General features: G+C 38.4%; 1 protein-coding gene across 2 annotated transcripts in view; it reads right to left on the reverse strand.

The window, feature by feature from the left end:
- Positions 1-15,715, reverse strand: part of gnb1l (guanine nucleotide binding protein (G protein), beta polypeptide 1-like) — a 105,468-nt gene extending 89,753 nt beyond the window's left edge. Inside the window, exons 1-2 of one of the 2 annotated variants that reach the window (XM_062049696.1) lie at positions 15,430-15,715; positions 15,105-15,207 (exon numbers count right to left, since the gene is read on the reverse strand). The gene's annotated coding sequence lies outside the window, so the exon portion shown is untranslated. The remainder of the gene's footprint in view (positions 1-15,104; positions 15,208-15,429) is intronic. The other variant, XM_062049697.1, reaches the window with a different exon arrangement.
- Positions 15,716-20,102: the final 4,387 nt, after the last annotated feature.

A 20,102-nucleotide genomic window follows, 5' to 3' on the forward strand; every position in this document is an offset into this window, starting at 1 on the left:
ACATTATTATGGCTAATTTGGACAACCAGGTATGGTGAAGATAAGGTACTTTTAAAAAAAAATTATAAAATAAAATAAGATAAATAAATTAAAAACATTTCCTTGAATAAAAAAGAAAGTAAAACAATATAAAAACAGTTACATAGAAACTAGTAATTAATGAAAATGAGTAACATTAACTGTTAAAGGTTAGTACTATTAGTGGACCAGCAGCACGCACAATCATGTGTGCTTACGGACTGTATCCCTTGCAGACTGTATTGATATATATTGATATATAATGTAGGAACCAGAATATTAATAACAGAAAGAAACAACCCTTTTGTGTGAATGAGGAGGGAGTTTTTTTGGGTTGGTGCATTAATTGTAAGTGTATCTTGTGTTTTTTATGTTGATTTAATTTTTAAAAAAATAAATAAATAAATATATAAATAAATAACGATACCGATAATAAAAAAAAACGATACCGATAATTTCCGATATTACATTTTAACGCATTTATCGGCCGATATTATCGGACATCCCTAGTTGTGAGTCTGTAAAGCAGATAGAGATCTGAAAGTAACTCATCTCTTTGAAAACAGATCAAGGCATTGATATCAACATTATGAACGCTATGCTAGTTCGCTAGTATGTTAATCAACATGACTGCTTTGCAAAAGGCGTACATATCGTAGAAGCAAACACAAGAGGGAACGTGCAAGACAATAACTGTACCAACTTGTTTTTGTATGGTATGAAGAAAATTGCAAAAAACAACAACAATGTTTTGTGAGGGTCTATCGCTTAAGCTGATGGGTGGGTAAGACTGCATTCCTGCGCCAGGATCCTGTGCCTATGTGAGTGTGTGACAGGGGGAGGCTCTCCCTGATAACAGGTGGATTAGGCTCTACTCATTGTCCTCTTTGCCAAAGAGCCGTGTGTAGCTGTGACTCACAGACGGAGTAGCTTGTTTTCACTACCCAAGGACCAGAGGGGGTTCAACTTTCCACTGGCAATTCCTGCTCCCTTTCAAACAAACACAACAGCAGGGGGACAGTGATGGAGGTGTCACTGCGTAGGGGCCGGTGCCAAACTAAACTATGTTCGTAAGATGCGTACAATGGCACTTTCCCCTCCGCGACTTCCCCCGGTGGACTGTTCCTTCTGTTTAACCAGGCGTCAGCATTTCCAGTTGCTGAGCATTGTTGAACAATGGCCCCTGTCGTGGTGCCAGCTCCCGTCACCCACAAACCCAAATACAAACAACTTAGGCAGGGATCCGCGCATACTGTAAACAAACATGTGGCAGGATATCACTCGGATCTGTTGGCAAATCCAGGAGGATCTGTAGTACAAATAATGAAGAGTCTCGTTTTTCGTCATGCAAAGTAACTACTTGTGCAACTGTAAGTAGACGTCATGTGAACAATGAACCATCACCAATATCTGCAGTAGTGTTGTGACGATACCAATATTTTGGTACCGGTACTACAATTATTTCGATAGTAGTATCAACTAGATCAGTGGTTCTTAACCTTGTTGGAGGTACCGAACCCCACCAGTTTCATATGCGCATTCACCGAACCCTTCTTTAGTGAAAAATCAAATGTTTTGTTTTTTTCAAATTCAAGACAAAGTTATAAGTTTTTGGTAACACTTTAGTATGGGGAACATATTCTAAGTAACAAAGACTTAATTTAGAGTTATTTGGACACTAGGGGAACATATTCCAAGTAATAAAGACTTAATTTAGAGTTATTTGGTTAGGGTTAGGGTCAGGGTTAGAGGGTTAGGGTTATAATAAGGCCATGCCGAATAAGGCATTAATAAGTACTTACTAATGACTAGTTAAGAGCCAATATGTTACTAATTTGCATGTTAATAAGCAACTAATTAATGGTGAATATGTTCCCCATACTAAAGTGCTACCATGTTTTTTTACTGGTGCATAAAATGAACCGTCCATGAACATCACCTTGTTCAAACAACAAAACCAACACAGTACATAAACTCACAACAAATTACACACCTGCAAATCAGTCTAACTTCTGCTGTTGCCGTATCCGTACTACGCCGATAGGGAGAATTTTGTATTTACACGATGAGTCGGGTGTGTTTTGACCTCCGCCGAACCCCTGAGGTCGACTCACCGAACCCCTAGGGTTCCATCGAACCCAGGTTAAGAACCACTGAACTAGATACATGCCTGTACTTGATATCATTACAGTGGATGTTAGATCCACCAATTGCGTTTGTTTACATTTTGATGCCGGTGAGCTACGGTGTGTAGTGAAGCATGTTTAGCTATTCCTCGTCCTGCAGGGATGATACTTGCAAGAAACTTACTTTACTTGTCGCCATGGAGACGAGGACTAGTGATTTAGAAGTGGCTAAAACACTGCCGACGGCTGATGGACTTTAGCCGCTAGCTAGCTAGCCATGTCTTAAAGTACCTCTTCCTGAGGGCGTTTAAGTGTTATAACTTCACCTTTATCGTTAGTTTTTTAAGCCAAAATGCGTCTGTTCTCCCTTTTCTGTCTACACACTGTGTCTGCTTGTAAGTACTCTGTGTGTGTGCGCTGCTGAACATGCTCCTCTGCTTGTTAACCAGCAAAGGGGTGCGGGACCGGTACTTTTCAGAGACGGTATCGTACCGAAAATGATTCATTAGTATCGCGTTACTATACTATCTGCAGCTATCGTTTTACATGTCTTCCAACTGGAGTTGCGCGTTATAGACGATATACAACATGAATCATATACATTTGTCCGATGATAGACTAAGAGCTTTTGCAAGATAGAGCTCTTGAATGTAAACGAAGGTGGACGGATCAATTTGAATATCGACAGTAACTATACCAAGCATTGTATAATTAAACTTCCAATATAATGGTTAAATCAACATTTTTTATCATCAAATTATCTCATGTTGTATTTGTTATTGTTTATCAACTCCCGAAATACGTCAATAGACACAGAAGGGCTCTACGGGCAAAAACAAAGAATTTAAATCAGAGCCAATAGTAGTAAATAATTCTAATATTTAATTGATATTGTTACAAAGCCATCCTGTGTTTTTGTCTGATTATAATTGTGATCAAAAATGTAATTATTCAGTGATCTTGAACATTTGAAGTGTCAGTATCAGCATGGGTATGTCCAGTACTGCCCCTGGGACTACTTGGTATTGGATACACAAATTTGTAGTATTACCCAAAACTAATATGAAGTATCCAAACAACATAAGAATAAGTACTTCTTACATTTTAACAGAAGTGTAAATAGAGCTAAAACAGAAAGTAACCAGCTATTAAAAGCAAATTAACAAGTACTGTGGATTAATAATAGTTTTGACAAAATAATACAACCGTAAATTAAGCAATATTAATACGTTACAGTATACGTCAGAAGCCAAATTGGGAGTTTTTGTAACCCTTTTCAAAATGGTTATATTAATAATAATAATAATAATAATAGATTTTATTTGTAAAAAACACTTTATATTGAGTAAACAATCTCAAAGTGCTAAAGTGTATTAAAAACAAAATAAAATAAATAAAAAGATAATAAATAAATAAATACAAATAAAAACTAGAATAGCCAAATAGCTATAACTAGTATGCATACATCTAAAAAAAGGCTTTTTTTTAAAAAGAAGGGCTTTTAAGCCTTTTTTAAAAGCATCCACAGTCTGTGGTGCCCTCAGGTGGTCAGGGAGAGCGTTCCATTATTATTAGGGATGTCCGATAATGGCTTTTTGCCGATATCCGATATGCCGATATTGTCCAACTCTTTAATTACCGATACCGATATCAACCGATATATACAGTCGTGGAATCAACACATTATTATGCCTAATTTGGACAACCAGGTATGGTGAAGATAAGGTACTTTTTAAAAAAATGAATCAAATCAAATAAGATAAATAAATTAAAAACATTTTCTTGAATAAAAAAGAAAGTAAAACAATATAAAAACAGTTACATAGAAACTAGTAATGAATGAAAATTTGTAAAATTAACTGTTAAAGGTTAGTATTATTAGTGGACCAGCAGCACGCACAATCATGTGTGCTTACGGACTGTATCCCTTGCAGACTGTATTGATATATATTGATATATAATGTAGGAACCAGAATATTAATAACAGAAAGAAACAACCCTTTTGTGTGAATGAGTGTGAATGAGTGTAAATGGGCGAGGGAGGTTTTTTGGATTGGTGCACTAATTGTAAGTGTATCTTGTGTTTTTTATGTGGATTTAATAAAAAAAAAACAAAAAAAAACCCGATACTGATAATAAAAAAACCGATACCGATAATTTCCGATATTACATTTTAACGCATTTATCGGCATCTCTAATTATTATCATTGATATACCAAATATTATACTGTGTAATGTATTGCTATCGCAGGAAGCCTCAATACGGTATATATATCGCAATGTGGAATTTAGACAATATCGCTCATCCCTACTTTTAACTGCCTGATAAAATACTATCTGCAAGGAGTTTGTGATGTAATCTGGCCATGGTCTTACTTATCTGGTTAAAAACATGCCTATAAGATAACTCAATATGGTACCCATGGAGAGAAGGCGAAATAAAAGAGTTAAGCTTCCTGCTTCCTGTAACACATAAGGCAGCTCTCGGTAATATGACTCTAGGTCCATGGATAAAGGCAGTTTGTCTCTTCTTGGGCTATCTGTCCACACCTACTGTGTAATTAGGCCTAATTATGAGAAAAAGGTCCGCTTCCCCTTCATGTTATTAAATAAGAGCCAACCTCATCTGCCAAGGATCTCTCAACACCAGCAGAGGACTGGTGACCTTCAGATCAAACATACCTACTATCTGTGCGCCTGCCACACCCTTTCTTCTCCTCAACGCATAACATCCCAATACAGAGGGACCGAGGTTATGATACCAGGCATCAATCAAGGGTTTTTGTTTTTACAGCGATAGCAATGATGGGGGGGGGGGAGTCCTGTCCACATTCCTCATTTGACTCAAGTGCTGGTATCATATGATCAGCTGAGCTGTGCCCTTGTCAAAATCTGCCATTCATAAATAAGATCAGGCAGAAGGGACACACTGATCACAGGGGCTTATTAGAAAAGTTTAATTATGCCCCTGCTTCACAGGCGCAATTATGAAGGCATGGGATCCCGAGATACCTCTCTCTGATATCAGTTCAACCAAACAGGAGAGCGAGACTGCATGGGGAGTAAAACAAAGTAGATGCAAATACATATCATTTAAAATAATCCATTATAGATAGTGGAAATACAACTTTATGAACTAGGTCGATAGTTACCTTGCTACTAATAAACTCATGTACAAATTCCAATCCGGCTTCAGAACTAACCACTCCACTGACACATGCCTTCTCTATCTGAGCGACCACATCAAACATGAGGTGAACACGGGCAAATACTGCGGCATGGTCATGCTGGACCTTCAGAAGGCCTTTGACACCGTTAACCACGCTATACTGTTGGATAAGCTCAGAGCAATTGGATTTGATAAAACCTCATGGAGCTGGATGCAATCTTACTTGGAGGGGAGGGAGCAGGTGGTAGAGGTGAACGGCACCGTGCCCCCCCTCTCAGTAAGCTGGGGAGTCCCCCAAGGCAGTATATTAGGGCCTTTACTTGTTCCTAATATACATAAACGACATGCCATCAGCATGCGACTGTGAAATGTTTTTGTTTGCGGAAGACTCGGCCCTGCTGGTATCCGACAAGGACAAGTCACAGGTGGAGAAAATCCTCAGTGCTGAACTCTGTAGAACTTGCACCTGGCTCGCTGACAACAAGCTATCCATACACTTGGGTAAAACGGAATCCATCCTGTTTGGGTTCCACATCAACCTTAAGAAAGTCAATGACTTCACTATAAAAGTGGGTGACATTGTTATCACCAGGAAGGATGAGGTCACCTACCTAGGTTCCATTCTAGAGGCTAATCTTTCCTGTGATAAAATGGCAACGAAGGTAATCAAAAAGGTCAACCAACGAATGAGATTTCTCTACAGAATCTCCTCTGTGGTCAACAAAAGCACCATGAAGATTCTAGCGGGAACTCTCGTTCAACCCTTTTTCGATTACGCATGCACCTCCTGGTACCCCAGCACCTCCAAATCCCTCAAATCTAGACTCCAAACATCCCAGAACAAGCTAGTCAGATTACTTCTAGACCTCCACCCCAGATCACACCTCACTCCTACCGAAGTGGGCTGGCTCAAGGTGGAGGACAGAGTAAAACAACTTGCACTGAGCCTAGTCTATAAAATCCGCTACACCTCCCTGATACCGAAGTACATGTCAAACTACTTCCTTAACGTAAATGACCGCCATAACCACAACACCAGAGGGAGCTCCACTAACCACGTTAAACCCAGATTCCGAACTAACAAAGGTCTTAACTCATTCTCCTTCTATGCCACATCAATATGGAATGCACTCCCAACAGGTGTAAAAGAAAGGGCATCTCTATCCTCCCTCAAAACCGCACTAAAAGAACACCTGCACGCAACTACAACCCTTAACTAACACCCTCCCTTCCACATAATACCTCTTCGGATTGTAAATAATCAAATGTAGACACTTTTTCTTATACTTTCTGATCTCTCTCTCTATGTCCACTACTTGCTGTACATATCCTACCAAGTCAGTCCTACATTGTTCCAATGTCCATTTCTCTGATGATGCAATTGTTGATGACTGAAGTGTTGATACCAACCAAACCTAACCCCACACCCCCTCCATATCCCACACCCCGGATTGTAAATAATGTAAATAATTCAATGCAGTGTTTCCCACACATTCATTTATTTGTGGCGGCCCGCCACGAAAGAATTACGTCCGCCACAAATAAAACAAATAAAAAATAAAAATACAAAAAAAATGTTTTTGTCCTGTCCAGCTTCTCAGGCAAATCATATAGTTGATGTAGATGCCCATATTGGCTGTTCAGATTTACTTTACAAAAGAGAAGTGTAGGATACTTCTCTTGTTGCCTTATTTGTATTTGACCACTGCTGTTTTCTGTTTATTTGTTACTGACTGTGGCAGGACACCTCTGCCTCTGTTTCACTTTATGTTGCTGGTAAATAATATGGTTGTGGTAGTAGGCTAAAGTTAAATTATTTAGTATGCACTAATTAAAGGGGGCAGAGCTGTAAGAGACATTTTAGCTTTTATATTTTATAAGATATATTTTTTGTAAGAACCACAATTAATAAATATATTTCAGTGAATAACTTATTGTTCATATCTGTATATAAATATGTACATAAAGTGTTGTAATTATATTGTAAAATGGATGGATGGATGGACGTTTAAAACAAAACTGTTATTATTAATTAGTAAGTATACATTTTTTGAGCCTTTTTAGAGAAAATCATATCATTGTAGTACATTATGCAAATTACTTGATGATGTCATGGTGACCACGCCCACAGCCACGCCCCCACCGCCACAGGTATCTTGGCAGTTTATGGGAAACACTGCAATGTATATACTCTGATGATTATCTTGTGGGATGACTGGTATATATATGATAGTATATATCTGTATCATGAATCAATTTAAGTGGACCCCGACTTAAACAAGTTGAACAACTTATTCGGGTGTTACCATTTAGTGGTCAATTGTACGGAATATGTACTGTACTGTGCAATCTACTAATAAAAGTTTCAATCAATCAATCAATCAGACCCATCCCTAATGTCACCTATAGTAAGTCTAATGTGGCATCTGCCATTTCTCACCGTCTCACTATCGGGGGCACCTTTGCAGTGCTTTTTGGTTTAAACACGCTCTGCGACTCCTTTCCGCCGGAACCTCCCCCCAACTAGTACAGACACTTCTGAGAAGGAAACCAACTTGCAGAAATGAGAGGCAGTCCATTATAAAAGTCCAGTTGGACAAACAACATGGGAAGAGGTTAGGAAACGGCACGCCCTTTATTGTGTCTTGGTTGGGGAGATTTGAACTGGATAAACAGCCCCGCGTCAGATAGAGACTGAAGTCAGACACAAGTGCACCAACACCCACTGTCAGTCACAGATCCGCTGAGCGGGAAGAGGTAGCATTGTTCGCGTGAACGGCGTGAATGCTAAGCAGGGGCCATTGCAGATAAGACCTCAATGCCTTGTGGGTGTCATTGAGGCAAGCACTGATGGAGCACCATGTCAGAAGGCCCTGACTTAGCAGGTCCTGTCTGTGGTCAACAGGTACCAAGGGTGCTTATCTGTTTGCATTATCAGCCATTTCCTCCATTTACCTGGACACTACAGGATAAAGGAACACAAGAGGGTCAATAACTTAAGTGTCATACATAAACACGTCTTCTAGTGTGATGGCCTGAAAATCAGCGGAGATGTCCATAAAGCTTAAGTGTGGAAAACATGTCCATTGTGCAACTATTCAAACACAATATGGACAAAAGTATTGTGACATGTGGCTATTACACCTACAGGACGCTAATGGAAACAGGTGTGTTTTAAAGCTATTAAAAAGAAAACAAAATGAAAAGATGATATTTATTTTTTTTAAATTTACTTTTTATTTTATTTGACCCAGCTTGCCGTGACACAAAGACAAATATATATTTTACATGTTTTTGTTTTTTTTTGTTCTCCAGAGAGGGTAATGATCTTGATTGAAATTCATATTTGCATTTTAAAAGGAGTACACAAAATCTCTCTCTTCTTCTTTGGAGCTTCTTTTTTGTTTGTTGAACTGTCAGATGCTATATGTGGTAGTAGTGATAATCGTGGGTTCCTTCCGGGTACTCCGGCTTCCTCCCACCTCCAAAGACATGCACCTGGGGATAGGTTGATTGGCAACACTAAATGGTCCCTAGTGTGTGAATGTTGTCTGTCTATCTGTGTTGGCCCTGTGATGAGGTGGCGACTTGTCCAGGGTGTACCCTGCCTTCCGCCCGAATGCAGCTGAGATAGGCTCCAGCACCCCCCACAACCCCGAAAGGGATAAGCGGTAGAAAATGGATGGGTGGATGGATGGATGCTCTAACAAGAGGGGTGTACCAGTACTGCATAGTCACTGTTCAACAGCCCCTTTGATATGTATCATTTATAGAGATGCCGATAGATGCTTTAAAATGTAATATCGGAAATTATCGGTATCGGTTTCAAAATTATCAGTATCTGTTTCAAAAAGTAAAATGTATGACTTTTTAAAACGCCGCTGTGTACACGGACGTAGGGAGAAGTACAGAGCTCCAATAAACCTTAAAGGCACTGCCTTTGCGTGCCGGCCCAGTCACATAATATCTACTGCTTTTCACACACACAAGTGAATGCAATTCATACTTGATCAACAGCCATACAGGTCACACTGAGGTGGCCGTACAAACAACTTTAACACTGTTACAAATATGCGCCACACTGTGAACCCACACCAAACAAGAATGACAAACACATTTCGGGAGAACATCCGCACCGTAACACAACATAAACACAACAGAACAAATACCCACAACCCCTTGCAGCACTAACTCTTCCGGGACGCTACAATATACACCCCCCGCTACCCCCTACCCCTCCCCCCACCTCAACCCCGTCCCCCCCCAACCCCGTCCACCTCAACCTCCTCATGCTCTCTCAGGGAGAGCATGTCCCAAATTCCAAGCTCCTGTTTTGAGGCATGTTAAAAAAAACAATGCACTTTGTGACTTCAATAATAAATATGGCAGTGCCATGTTGGCATTTTTTTCCATAACTTGAGTTGATTTATTTTGGAAAACCTTGTTACATTGTTTAATGCAGGGGTCACCAACGCGGTGCCCGCGGGCACCAGGTAGCCCGTAAGGACCAGATGAGTAGCCCGCTGGCCTGTTCTAAAAATAGCTCAAATAGCAGCACTTACCAGTGAGCTGCCTCTATTTTTAATTGTATTTATTTACTAGCAAGCTGGTCTCGCTTTGCCCGACATTTTTAATTCTAAGAGAGACAAAACTCAAATAGAATTTGAAAATCCAAGAAAATATTTTAAAGACTTGGTCTTCACTTGTTTAAATAAATTCATAATTTTTTTTACTTTGCTTCTTATAACTTTCAGAAAGACAATTTTAGAGAAAAAATACAACCTTAAAAATGATTTTAGGATTTTTTAATGACATATACCTTTTTACCTTTTAAATTCCTTCCTCTTCTTTCCTGACAATTTAAATCAATGTTCAAGTAAATGTATTTTTTTTATTGTAAAGAATAATAAATCCTTTTTAATGTAATTCTTCATTTTAGCTTCTGTTTTTTCGACGAAGAATATTTGTAAAATATTTCTTCAAACTTATTATGATTAAATTCAAAAAAATTATTCTGGCAAATCTAGAAAATCTGTAGAATCAAATTTAAATCTTATTTCAAAGTCTTTTGAATTTCTTTTAAAATTGTTGTTCTGGAAAATCTAGAAGAAATAATGATTTGTCTTTGTTAGAAATATAGCTTGGTCCAATTTGTTATATATTCTAACAAAGTGTAGATTGGATTTTAACCTATTTAAAACATGTCATCAAAATTCTAAAATTAATCTTAATCAGGAAAAATTACTATTGATGTTCCATAAATTATTTTTTTAATTTTTTCAAAAAGATTCGAATTAGCTAGTTTTTCTCTTCTTTTTTTCAGTTGAATTTTGAATTTTAAAGAGTCGAAATTGAAGATAAACTATGTTTAAAAATTTTATTGTCATTTTGTTCGTGTTTTCTCCTCTTTTAAACCGTTCAATTAAGTGTAAATATAATTAATTATTAATAATAACATAGAGTTAAAGGTAAATTGAGCAAATTGGCTATTTCTGGCAATTTATTTAAGTGTGTATCAAACTGGTAGCCCTTCGCATTAATCATTACCCAAGAAGTAGCTCTTGCTTTCAAAAAGGTTGGTGACCCCTGGTTTAATGCATCCAGCGGGGCATCACAACAAAATTAGGCATAATAATGTGTTAATTCCACGACTGTATATATCGGTATCGGTTGATATCGGAATCGGTAATTAAGAGTTGGACAATATCGGAATATTGGATATCGGCAAAAAAGCCATTATCGGACATCTCTACTCACAATCTACCGATCACATTTATTTTTTCACTGTTCTGTTACAAACAGAGAACAAAGAAATGGGATACAACTGCTACAATATAAAAAGGGGTAGGATTAAATAAGCTCTGCTTCTTCCTACTCCTTTTCGGACGTGCTGTAACGAAACAACTGGAAACACGTGTATCGTATGGATGTTCGAAACCAACTGAAACTGAACTGAAATGTAAGGGATAACAAGGGTTTTATTGTGGTCTTTTATTTATCTATTTTTTTTGGCAATTTTACATTTTAAATCGCCACAGATTTGATAAAACCTCATGGAGCTGGATGCAATCTTACTTGGAGGGGAGGGAACAGGTGGTAGAGGTGAACGGCACCGTGCCCACCCCTCTCAGTAAGCTGTGGAGTCCCCCAAGGCAGTATATTAGGGCCTTTACTTGTTCCTAGTATACATAAACGACATGTCATCAGCATGCGACTGTGAATTGTTTTTGTTTGCAGATGACTCGGCCCTGCTGGTATCCGACAAGGACAAGTCACAGGTGGAGAAAATCCTCAGTGCTGAACTCTGTAGAACTTGCACCTGGCTCGCTGACAACAAGCTATCCATACACTTGGGTAAAACGGAATCCATCCTATTTGGGTCCCACATCAACCTTAAGAAAGTCAATGACTTCACTATAAAAGTAGGTGACATTGTTATCACCAGGAAGGATGAGGTCACCTACCTAGGTTCCATTCTAGAGGCTAACCTTTCCTGTGATAAAATGGCAACTAAGGTAATCAAAAAGGTCAACCAACGAATGAGATTTCTCTACAGAATCTCCTCTCTGGTCAACAAAAGCACCATGAAGATTCTAGCGGGAACTCTCGTTCAACCCTTTTTCGATTACGCATGCACCTCCTGGTACCCTAGCACCTCCAAATCCCTCAAATCTAAACTCCAAACATCCCAGAACAAGCTAGTCAGGTTACTTTTAGACCTCCACCCCAGATCACACCTCACTCCTACCCACTTCTCCAAAGTGGGCTGGCTCAGAGTAGAGGACAGAGTAAACTACTTCCATAACGTAAATGACCGCCATAACCACAACACCAGGGGGAGCTCCACTAACCACGTTAAACCCAGATTCCGAACTAACAAAGGTCTTAACTCATTCTCCTTCTATGCCACATCAATATGGAATGCACTCCCAACAGGTGTAAAAGAAAGGGCATCTCTATCCTCCTTCAAACCCGCACTAAAAGAACACCTGCACGCAACTACAACCCTTAACTAACACCCTTCCCCCACCACATCCCCGGATTGTAAATAACCAAATGTAAATAATCAAATGTATATACTTGTTCTTATGCTTTCTGAGCTCACTATGTTTACATATCCTACCAAGTCAGTCCTACACTGTTTCATGTCCATTTCTCTGATGATGCAATTGTTGATGATGAAGTGTTGATACCAACCAAACCTAACCCCCTCCACATCCCACACCCCGTATTGTAAATTATGTAAATAATTCAATGTATATACTCTGATGATTAACTTCTGTGATGACTGTATATATTTGTACCATGAATTGATTGACGTGGACCCGACTTAAACAAGTTGAAAAACTTATTGGGGTGTTACCATTTAGTGGTCAATTGTAGGGAATATGTACTGTACTGTGCAATCTACTAATACACGTTTCAATTAATCAATCAAAACACCAATTTACGGTGGCCGATAGGGGGGAAAAGCACTTCAACATTTGGGACTTTCCTGTCGGCAAACGTCCGTAATATAACTACAGTAAAGTGCAAAAAAACAAAAGTTAAAAGTTAAAACCGAACTTTTGTTTCTTTAGATCCTACAGATAAACGCCGTAGTTTGCAAGTGAATATATTGTTTTATATATTGTTATATATATTGGATATATATATATTCACCTACTCAGTGGCCTAGTGGTTAGAGCAGGGGTCACCAACCTTTTTGAAAGCAAGAGCTACTTCTTGGGTACTGATTAATGCGAAGGGCTACCAATTTGATACACACTTAAATAAATTGCCAGAAATAGCCAATTTGCTCAATTTACCTTTAACTCTTTAATAATTAATGATATTTATCTTTGTGGAAACACTGATCATCTTAATGATTTCTCACAATAAATATATATAGAAACAGATAAATATCAATATGCAACACTTTATTTTTAGATTTTCTCTAAGTGCACATTTTTCAAATTGAACATTTTCAAATGATCACTTGTAAGACAGTCTTGTGAAATCACAATATCCCATTTTAACTAGCTACCCACTAACATTTTTTAACAAATCATGAATTACTTTGCACCATGTTTGTACAAATAATAACTCATGTAAAATACAAAAGTCAACTCTCAAATTTTTAAATAAATCATGTCACACTTTGAACTGGACACCAAACCTGTTATCTGTTTCTTTGTCAGTTAGTGAAGACCAAGTCTTTAAAGGCCTACTGAAATGATTTTTTTTTATTTAAACGGGAATAGCAGATCCATTCTATGTGTCATACTTGATCATTTCGCGATATTGCCATATTTTTTCTGAAAGGATTTAGTAGAGAAAATCGACGATAAAGTTCGCAACTTTTGCTCGCTGATAAAAAAAAGCCTTGCCTGTACCGGAAGTAGCGTGACGTCACAGGAGCTAGTATTCCTCACAATTCCCCATTGTTTACAATGGAGCGAGAGAGATTCGGACCGAGAAAGTGATGATTACCCCATTAATTTGAGCGAGGATGAAAGATTCGTGGATGAGGAACGTTACAGTGAATGACTTGAGAGGCAGCGATGGACGTATCTTTTTTCGCTCTGACCGTAACTTAGGTACAAGCTGGCTCATTGGATTCCACACTCTCCTTTTTCTATTGTAGATCACAGATTTGTATTTTAAACCACCTCGGATACTATATCCTCTTGAAAATGAGAGTTGAGAACGCAAAATGGACATTCAGTGCCTTTTACATCGGCGAAATGCTTTAGCTACGAGCTAACGTGATAGCATCTTGCTTTAACTGCATATAGAAACAAAAGAAATAAACCCCTGACTCGAAGTATAGATAGAAAATCATCAATACTATTAAACCGTGGACATGTAAATACACGGTTAATGCTTTCCAGGCTGGCGAAGGTTAACAATGCCGTGCTAAGGACGCCATTGAAGCTAACTTAGCAACCGGATTGCACAGAGCTATGCTAAAAACATTAGCTCTCCACCTACGCCAGCCAGCCCTCATTTGCTCATCAACACCCGTGCTCACCTGCGTTCCAGCGATCGGCAGAAGGACGAAGGACTTCACCCGATGCGTTTGGCGGCCCGGAGACGTAGGAAGTCAAGGTGAAGTTGGCGGCTAGCGCGGCTAGCGCGGCTAGCGCTCCAACAAAGTCCTCCTGGTTGTGTTGCTGTAGTCCGCTGCTAATACACTGATCCCACCTACAACTGTCTTCTTTGCAGCCTTCATTGTTCATTAAAAAAATTGCAAAAGATGTCCAGAATACTGTGGAATTATGAAATGAAAACAGAGCTTTTTGTATAGGATTCTACGGGGTACCATAACTTCCGTTACTCGGACTTCGTCACGCGCATACGTCATCATACCGCGATGTTTCAGCCGGATATTTCCCGGGAATTTTAAAATGTCACTTTATAAGTTAACCCGGCCGTATTGGCATGTGTTGCAATGTTAAGATTTCATCATTGATATATAAACTATCAGACTGCGTGGTCGGTAGTAGTGGCTTTCAGTAGGCCTTTAAAATATTTTCTTGGATTTTCAAATTCTATTTGAGTTTTGTCTCTCTTAGAATTAAAAATGTCGAGTAAAGCGAGACCAGCTTGCTAGTAAATGAATACAATTTAAAAAATAGAGGCAGCTCACTGGTAAGTGCTGCTATTTGAGCTATTTTTAGAACAGGCCAGCGGGCTACTCATCTGGTCCTTACGGGCTACCTGGTGCCCGCGGGCACCGCGTTGGTGACCCCTGGGTTAGAGTGTCTGCCCCGAGTCATACCAAAGACTATAAAAATGGGACCCATTACCTCCCTGCTTGGCACTCAGCATCAAGGGTTGGAATTGGGGGTTAAATCACCAAAAATGATTCCCGGGCGCGGCACCGCTGCTGCCCACTGCTCCCCTCACCTCCTAGGGGGTGAACAAGGGGATGGGTCAAATGCAGAGGACACATTTCACCACACATAGTGTGTGTGTGACAATCATTGGTACTTTAACTTTATTGTTGAATGTTTGTACAAGTTAGCAGACGACGTGGACCAGGAAGAGTCACATACAAGCAAAGGCGTTTTGCTACAACGAGCAGCAGGCACTCTGGTAACGGAGGAATATGAAGAAAAAGAGTAAAATAACCTTCAAGGGAGGCAGGAGTGTTTTCTAGGCTACCAGAAGGACTTCTTTTCCCGGCCAGGAAGAAGCAAGGACGTCCAAAACATGCGGCAAATTTCAAAGGACCCTTGTTTACATCCGAGCAGCTGTCCATAAAGATGCCTGAGCAAAAATCAGTGTGAGCGACAGCGCGAAAGAGTGGAAGGTAGAGAAAACATAGTACATTATAATCGACCAAATATTAATAATAATGTAACCGAGGGTTTATAAATGTCGCCTATACTGTATGAATCTACAACATAACAAACACGGAGGCTCCAGTTTACACGAGGACCACATTACTTACCTTCTTTCAAAAACCTCCGCTCCACTACAACGTGTCATCACTTCCGCTCTTAGCGCCTTCAAAATAAGAGCTCAAGGCATGTACTGTATAACCGCGTATAACAGGAACTTAACATCACAAAGAGGAAAGCCCCATAAACATAGGTTACAATAATACAGCAGCTTAGTGTGGTCCTATAACTGATACCAAAATATTGGTATCGGTACAAATATCATTTCGATATTTTTCTAAGTAAAGGGGACCACAGAAATTGCATTATTGGCTTAACAAAAAATCTTAGGGTGCATTAAACATATCAGGGGTCACCAACGCGGTGCCCGCGGGCACCAGGTAGCCCGTAAGGACCAGATGAGTAGCCCGCTGGCCTGTTCTAAAAATAGCTCAAATAGCAGCACTTACCAGTGAGCTGCCTCTATTTTAAATTGTATTTATTTACTAGCAAGCTGGTCTCGCTTTGCCCGACATTTTTAATTCTAAGAGAGACAAAACTCAAATAGAATTTGAAAATCCAAGGAAATATTTTAAAGACTTGGTCTTCACTTGTTTAAATAAATTCATACATTTTTTTACTTTGCTTCTTATAACTTTCAGAAAGACAATTTTAGAGAAAAAATACAACCTTAAAAATGATTTTAGGATTTTTAAACACATATACCTTTTTACCTTTTAAATTCCTTCCTCTTCTTTCCTGACAATTTAAATCAATGTTCAAGTAAATGTATATTTTTTATTGTAAAGAATAATAAATACATTTTAATTTAATTCTTCATTTTAGCTTCTGTTTTTTCGACGAAGAATATTTGTGAAATATTTCTTCAAACTTATTATGATTAAAATTCAAAAAAATTATTCTGGCAAATCTAGAAAATCTGTAGAATCAAATTTAAATCTTATTTCAGTCTTTTGAATTTCTTTTAAAATTGTTGTTCTGGAAAATCTAGAAGAAATAATGATTTGTCTTTGTTACAAATATAGCTTGGTCCAATTTGTTATATATTCTAACAAAGTGCAGATTGGATTTTAACCTATTTAAAACATGTCATCAAAATTCTAAAATTAATCTTAATCAGGAAAAATGACTAATGATGTTCCATAAATAATTTTTTAAATTTTTTCAAAAAGATTCGAATTAGCTAGTTTTTCTCTTCTTTTTTTCGGTTTAATTTTGAATTTTAAAGAGTCGAAATTGAAGATAAACTATGTTTCAAAATGTAATTGTCATTTTTTACGTGTTGTCTCCTCTTTTAAACCGTTCAATTAAGTGTAAATATCATTAATTATTAATAATAACATAGAGTTAAAGGTAAATTGAGCAAATTGGCTATTTCTGGCAATTTATTTAAGTGTGTATCAAACTGGTGGCCCTTCGCATTAATCAGTACCCAAGAAGTAGCTCTTGCTTTCAAAAAGGTTGGTGACCCCTGAAACATTTGTTTCTTTTTGCAATTTAGTACTTAAATTAAATAGTGAACATACTAGACAACTTGTCTTTCAGTAGTAAGTAAGCAAACAAAGAGTCCTAATTTAGCTGCTGACATATGCAGTAACATATTGTGTCATTTATACACCTATTATTTTGTCAACATTATGAGGGACAAACTGTAGAAATTGATTATTAATGTACTTGTTCATTTACTGTTAATATCTGCTCACTTTCTCTGTTAACATGTTCTATCTACACTTCTGTTCAAATGTAATAATCCCTTATTCTTCTCTTCTTTGATACTTCTTTGTACTTTACAAAAGTACAAAGAAGAAGAACCATGATAAAACATTCTGCATTTTATTTCGTCCATCCATCCGTTCATTTTTTCAAAATAATCTTACTCATCTCACCATATGAAATGTAACTTACTTTATTTATTTTTTATTGTGATTACTTATGGAGTATATTGTGAATAAATTGGGAACAGGAAGTGAACAAAAGTTTTAGCAACTGTTATGCAAAAGAAAAAGGGGTAGGATTAAATAAGCTCGGCTTCTTCCTACTCCTTTTCCAACATGTTGAAAAGAGAAACTGGAAATTGTGATGCATCATGTTGTATGCTTGCATGCTCCAAATAAACTCAAACTCAACTCAACTGTACATTAGTTTTGGATGACGCCACGAATTTGGGTATCGATCCGATACCAAGTAGTTACAGGATCATACATTGGTCATACTCAAAGTCCTCATGTGTCCAGGGACGTATTTCCTGAGTTTATAAACATAATATAACTACAAAAAAACTAAAGATGTTGTGACACCAAAAAATATCGATGTAATCATAGTAGTATCGACTAGATACGCTCCTGTACTTGGTATCATTACAGTGCATGTTAGGTGTAGATCCACCCATGGGGTTTGTTTACATTGTGTGTAGTGAAGCATGTTTAGCTATCCCTCGTCCTGCAGTGATAATAATACATGTAATAAACATACTTCATTTGTCGCCATGGAGACAAGGATTGGTGATGTAGAAGTAATGTAAAAGCCACAAAATGCAACGGGTCCATCAGACCCAGAAACGCTGGCTGAGTAACACAAATATGAACATTACACGCCAGAAAATAACCCGTTTTGTACACCGTAAATGTGTTCCTGTATAGTATTTCTCCAGCTATGGTCATGTGGTGACATCAAAGATGGTATTTTCAGAGGTAATCACTGAAGGCCTAGGTGGGAAACGCACGGCCCGCCATTGTATCCAATACAATAATAACAATTGTATACTCTTATAATAATACTACTATAATAATAACAGCACAAATCTGAACAGGTCAGAATTTATTTCACATTCTTTCAGGTCTAATTGAGAAAGAGAGACGGGAGTGTGGGGGAAACACACCACACTAATCCACAGAACACACAGAGACCCCTTTCACAAGAGTTCAGGGAAGTAGCTTTATTTGTCCATTGCTACCGCAGAGAAAGGTTTGTGGAGGTCGGATTGGTTTTTGAGCTGGAAGATTAGATGAAACCAGAGTGTTTTAAACCTCTTCTGTGGTCCGTGGATTAGGAGCCGGTCGGTCCTGTGAACTCCAAAATGAAACAATACGGGGTAGGGGTGGATCAGTGGGAGACGGTGCATGGCGTGCACAGCATTCAGGTATTAGTCTAAGACTGTGGTTCTTAACCTGGGTTCGATGGAATCTTAGGGGTTCGGTGAGTCGGTTTCAGGGGTTCGGCGGAGGGCGAGACACACCCGACTCATCGTGTAAATACAAACTTCTCCCTATCGGAGTATTACGGATACGGCAACAGCTGACTGATTTGCAGGTGTGTAATTTGTTGTGAGTTTATGCACTGTGTTGGTTTTGTTGTTTGAACAAGGTGATGTTCATGCACGGTTCATTTTGTGCACCAGTAATAAAACATGGTAACACTTTAGTATGGGGAACATATTCACCATTAATTAGTTGCTTATTAACATGCAAATTAGTAACATATTGGCTCTTAACTAGTCATTATTAAGTACTTATTAATGCCTTATTCGGCATGGCCTTATTATAACCCTAACCCTCTAACCCTGGCCCTAACCCTCTAACCCTAACCCTAACCAAATAACTCTAAATTAAGTCTTTGTTACTTAGAATATGTTCCCCATACTAAAGTGTTACCAAAAACATATAACTTTGTCTTGAATTTGAAAAAACAACATTTTATTTTTCACTAAAGAAGGGTTCGGTGAATGCGCATATAAAACTGGTGGGGTTCGGTACCTCCAACAAGGTTAAGAACCACTGGTCTAAGAATACAAACCTTTAAAAATCAGGGAACCAGGTACATTATACGTTGAATATTTCAGAGATAGAGTCAATCAGTAGTCAATTAGTGCTAATTGAGTTATCAGGAGTGTAGCCCCTAAGCGGGAGGCGGGAGGAAGTGTTGGCTGACCTGCCCGGACATCATCATCAATCATCATCCTGTCTAGAAACATAGACTACTATTTAAGTCTCACTTGACTGACTACACTAGAGCAAGCCCGGTCACAGGCAATTACAATGTCTGTTAGTCCGGGTGAGGAGTCAGTTAAGCTAGAACTAGCCAGCGCCAGGCTGGATAATCCATGTACGCATAGCAATTCTCTTAGAATAATACACAATTCACATAATGTTTTTTCTGTTGTGTCTGTGTCAGAGGTGGACATGCATTCTACTGAGGTGGCAAATTATGATATGTCCAGTCTATTGCAGCACCAAGCAAACAATCGGAAAATTCCCGTCATATCAATTCCTAGATATGGTCGAAACTATTTAAAGTGCACTACGCATAATAAACGCAACATTGTTAATATTGCCACTACGGATAATCTTAACAAAAACTCGTCAAAACAGCCCAATACCTATAATATGGGCTTTTTAAACATAA

Source organism: Entelurus aequoreus, linkage group LG06 (assembly GCF_033978785.1).
Source record: "Entelurus aequoreus isolate RoL-2023_Sb linkage group LG06, RoL_Eaeq_v1.1, whole genome shotgun sequence".
NCBI lineage: Eukaryota > Metazoa > Chordata > Actinopteri > Syngnathiformes > Syngnathidae > Entelurus > Entelurus aequoreus.